Source organism: Dipodomys ordii, unplaced genomic scaffold (genome assembly GCF_000151885.1).
Source record: "Dipodomys ordii isolate 6190 unplaced genomic scaffold, Dord_2.0 Scaffold3, whole genome shotgun sequence".
In the NCBI taxonomy this organism is placed as follows: domain Eukaryota; kingdom Metazoa; phylum Chordata; class Mammalia; order Rodentia; family Heteromyidae; genus Dipodomys; species Dipodomys ordii.
The window spans coordinates 23,630,367-23,635,623 of record NW_012267219.1 but is presented as its reverse complement, the minus strand read 5'-3'; the positions used below and the strand labels follow the sequence as shown (position 1 = coordinate 23,635,623).

The following is a 5,257-nucleotide window of genomic DNA, read 5'->3' as shown; positions in this document are numbered from 1 at the left end:
AGAGTGGATTTCCAGTCACTATGCACTGAAGTGCCTAAGGCAAGCAAGCCAGTGATATCCTTGTCCCCAATATCCACTGTGGGATTAGAGAGGGTTTCTGGATATCACCCAAAAGAATGTCCCACAAGATCTTAGATTTAGCAGCTTTCAACCAGGAAGCAGACTCAGGTGATGGAATCAGGCAGGAGTTCCTCCAGGTGACTGTCAGGCCATCATTGAACTCTACCCATTAAGGTGTACAGCAGCAGCAGCAGGGTCTTAGCGGCTCCAAGGGTCTGTCATACCTCGCCCTGGGCTGAAAATTCCTACACAGACTGGTTAAGGATGCAAGTAATACATAGGTTTGGCAGGCTGTGGCCCCGTTGGTTTTTAAGAACATTTAGACAATAGCCCAGGACAATTTACCAAAATAACTTTTTTTACTAACCAGATATTTTTGTAAATAGACACAGAAGGCTTAGTCTTGTAACCATCTCTGACAGATGCAGTCTCCACACTTGCACACCTGCAACTGTTAACACTGTTCTTTATGCCTTTTTCTAAAAAAAATTATTTTGCCTCATTTTTCCAAATTTGACTCTGGACTCATGATCTTAAAAGGGGGTTGATGGGCGAAGGTCCATCTTCTGTAACTTCTTCAAGCTGACTTCAGGGGTGTTGATCCTACCTAGCCAGGAACCTATAACCTTAGCCTATTTTACAAAGAGGCCATCAGGTTTAGATGTCATTAAGAACAATATTTTGACAACTGCACAGACGTTTTCTCCAGCTACAGCAGTATAGCTTGTTTAGCACTCCGGTTTGCAAAAGCATCTTTCTGGATGCAGGCCTTTAGACAGATATCAATAGAAACACACTCTCAGGTTTACAGACTTTTTCCTGAGAAGATGAATTTCATGTAGCTGGTGTCAGCTCAAAAGTTACTGCCAATTAGAGCTTTTGGCACATAAAGGGGTTAAGATTTAAACTGTCCCCCACATTTTATAACTTTAGCTTTTTACTATCACAGAGGACTGGCAAGTTCCTGTCCCTTACAAGGTAGTCATGAACATTAGGCATGCTTCCAAACTATATCTTCCTATGACCTCCCGGCTCTGACCAGTTTTGAAGGGCCACGCACAAATGACTCTAGGATCTGACATTTCTGCCATCCAAGCAGTGGCTTACTGCCTCTGGATGCTCCTCCATTGCTTTCGTCCCAGGAGTGTCTTCTCCACACTGGGATAAATGCCTCATTGGCATTTCCCTTTAGCTGGTTGCTGGACTCGAACTCGGGGCCTGAGCACTGTCCCTCAGCTCTACAGCTCAAGGCTAGCACTCTGCCACTTTGAGTCCCAAAGCATCTCTGCTTGCTCTTTCAGCACGCTGCTGGCTGAGTAGAGGTGACAGTCTCACAGGGACCTTTTTCTGCCCGGGCTGGCTTTGAACCAGATCAATGAGTCTTATAAAAGGCCACTTACTCCAATTAAAAGCAACAAGGTGGTCAACATAGAAGTAGCTTTTAAGCATGCACTTACCTGAAACTTATTAAGAGTCAAAGTTACATCTGACAAACTTGTAAGAATCCTCTGAGCTTTGCTCTGGACTCTGCTGGAAACTGTTAAAAAAAAAAAAAACCTATAAGAGCAAACTAGAATAGCAATTCTTTTGGTAATCCTAATTTTTCCTTTGTGCACTTTGAGGCAAATATTAAGAACAATTTTACTCTTAAACTTTATATCCAAAAATCCATTCCCTATTTTTTTAAGTCTCCTTTAATCTTCTTTTTAATATTGTATACTTTAGTTTTTAGTTGCATTTTAAAAAATCCCCTAAAATCTTGAGGCCAAGTGTCACTCATTGTCTCTTGGCTGCTTGTTTTAAAACAGATACACATAAAATTTTTAAACTCAAATGACAATTTTTCCTTAATGCAAAAATAACAATCATCATAACTGAACCAAAAAGCTAGACTTAGCGTCTTTATGACTTTTAAAAACATCCTAATTGTAAAACATTAAAAGAAAGTCACATTATACAAATAACTTTTTAACCCTCTTTTTAAGGGCTTCGTAATTTTAATGTTAACACATCCAAGGGGAAGTTGCTTTAGCAATACTAATCAGATCATCACATCACTCATTTTAACCGTCATGTTTTCAGTGTCTACCTGCAGGAAAAAGAGACAGAACAACGATGGGCCACTTGGCCCCTCCTATGGAATAGGCACACACCCAATCTGACTCTTTAGGGTTAGATGAACTGCGTTTGTGCCAGCTTGGCTTCTTTCACCATGCACGGACTCCTCCCAGGGCCTGTCCCACCATGCATGACCAGCTGAACTGCACTTCTGCTTGTTCACCCCTTACCCCTAAAGATAGGTCTTCTGTTGGCTTCTAAGTTTTTCCCCCTGTCTCTTCTCTTGGTTCTCGAGTGAAATATACAGTTTTAGACAGACAGAACAGGTAACATCTTTGACAGTGTTAAACTAACCTTTACATTTAAATTTCTAATATTTATCCCCAAATTTTAGCCAAGGGAATTAAATCCCAAACTGCCAACGCATTTTTGTTAAGCCAGATGACTTGATTACAGTATAAACAGTCTTATGCATTTTAAAATATTAATTTTTAAAATACCAGATTTTCTATTTTTCGAGTTAAAGAACCTTTAAAAAGTCATTTAAAACACTATGAAGATTCTTTAAAATTTTTGGTAATGTCCAAACCTCATAATCTTTTGAATTTTAAATTTAAACTCACCCAATTGTTACAGCATGCTGACAATTCTTATCTTTGAACATGTTCACAAACACACACAAAACACTCACACACATCTTAAAGCGTGCAAAAATCAAAATCAGTTGTATGTACACTTTCTAAAGGTTTTAAACAAAAATTTAAGACAGTATTTCTTTTAAACTAGGTATCTTTGTTGGGCTTCATTTTCCCAGAGCTTGCTTGTTAGCAAGGCAATTCACTAATTAGTCTTTTGAATCTCTTCTGAGTTGGAGGAGGGCTGAGGGAGGGAGTCACCTAAAACTAAACTGGCCTGATTTATTTATTTTTTTTACCCAATTTTAGACAGAACTAACTGAAAAGCCCAAACCAGGCACACAGCCTTCTACACCCTCGCCTCTCCTCCAGCAGCCTCCACTAGGAGAAGGTGCAGCCTGAGGCTTGTCCATGCCTGCCTCTTGGCTGCTGTAACACAAGGGGGGGACTTAGCAGTTTTGTGACCAAGCCCAGTGGGGGGCTGAAACTTTTATTCCCCCAGAGATGTTCAAATAAATAACAAAAACACAGATAAACACAAAAACCAAGGATCCACATTTAAAACTGGTACCAATTCTAAAACAGAACTAGACAACAACCAAAGGCTGAGTTGGGGACTAATGGGACCCAGTTTATCCCTACCAGAACTCTGTGCTGCTCCCATTCAGTAAGCTGAATGAGTCTGCTGAGTGAGCCTGCCACACTCACCCAAAACTTTCCTACCTCAGAAAACATAAAACAAATACACACACTAAAGTAAACAATACAAACAAGTGGCCACAAAGACAAAATCAGGTCTCAGTGAATGGGGCGACATCTCACCACTTACCAGGGGACTCAAACCCCCTCTACTCATTCCAGAGAATTTTTTTTTTTAGATTCTTCTGAGATTTCCAATTATATTCAAATTATACCCCCTCTCTTTTACCTCTTTGAAATGACCAAGCAGGAGGTTGAGAGGAGTAAGCTTGCTTGCTCGCCCTATCTCTGCAACAAGGAGTGTCCAAATTAATAAAACTGAGATAAGAAAGAAAAAGAAGTTAAAATTACACACACACATGCCGCATACGGGGATTGGGAATGTACACGCACTTGGTCACGCTTTCTCTGGGGGGCGGGGGGCGGGGGCGCGATCTGGTCCGGGCACTCCTGGAATTCCAAAAAAGGTGGATGGGGCAATTAAGCGGGAAATGCATGCTGTTTCTCCGGTCTAGGGGATCAGTAAGCCCCTCATCCACTGGCCCCAGGGCTGCGTGTCTAAGATTCAAATTAGAGTTAACAGAAGACATATATGCACACTCAAGACAAACAGCAAGCGTGTCAGACTGCTGGTCAGTCTGCCCAGAAGGGCTTCCAACCAGAGAGAATCGGCCAATCACGGAGACTTGAATCCCCTCTACCCAATCTCGAGGACAGCCCACCCAGGGGTCCAGGGGACGTCTCCCACTGGCCCCGCTGGCAGTCTTATAGTGTGTCCGCCAAGACTCTCTGCCAGCCCCAAGACCATACCTGCAGGCTTTCACCATTCCTGAAATGTGAAAGTGGCGCCACCAAAAACTCACCGATCGGTTCCTTCGGCTCTCTGATCAGGCATCTGGGTGGGCTTGGGGGGCATCCCGGACGAGCCCCCAAGCTGTTATACCGAAATTCGGGGACCCCCAGAAGACCACCAGAGACCATGATCAATGTAAGGAACAAAGAGCCGGTTTATTGCAAGCGCGAGCTTGGTCCTCCGCACACATGGTAACTGGTGACGCTAAGAGGCCCTGAGCATAGAATCAGTGCAGTTTTTATAGTATTGAACAAACAACTTTAAGGAACTTTTACATAAGAAATTACATGATTGGTTAACATTTACATTTAAAGTAAGCTAAACTGGGCAAATAATGATTGGTCAATCTTTACAGAAAAAATGTCCTTGGTCCATAGCTTGACCGGAAAAGGTTACGAGTCACACCCAGACCAACAGAATACATGGCATGTCTTGCCCCGGGCTCTGAAGAATGGGTTGGTTAGAAACTCTTAGTCCTCGGTGGGTGGGGAGCAACACCACTTGGGGGCTAACACCTGACTTAAGCAAACGCCCATCTATGGCTCCAAGAATTGTGCATGGCTTTTTGTCATAAATTCCTAGCATTGGGGCTAAAATGGATCACGAGTCAAGTTGCAGAACTGAGATGGAGTGTTAAACAAAAATGGAGTTGCTTAGATTTCTTAAAACATTATATTTCTTCCCTAGGGCCTTACTGCCTCGGCCTTCAGGAGGGGCTTTGTAGCTGTGGGGATAATTCTGAGGACTTTGCCCCATTAGTCAGGGCTGTAAACCCTTTGAAGTCTTTTACTAAGCAACTCTAGGCTCCCAGGCTGACATTCCACTACTGAGTAACTAAAACCAGCCAGTTAAAATCATACAAAAACCATACAACCATCTAGCACAAAGCAATTCATACAGAAGCAAAAATGGGTGTTAGGTGCTATCATATATATATATATATATATATATA

General features: G+C 42.3%; 1 protein-coding gene across 1 annotated transcript in view; it reads left to right on the top strand.

Moving 5' to 3' along the window:
• The window catches only part of Cep290 (centrosomal protein 290kDa), a 77,668-nt gene that overhangs the window by 28,325 nt on the left and 44,086 nt on the right, over positions 1–5,257 (top strand). The window lies entirely within an intron of this gene.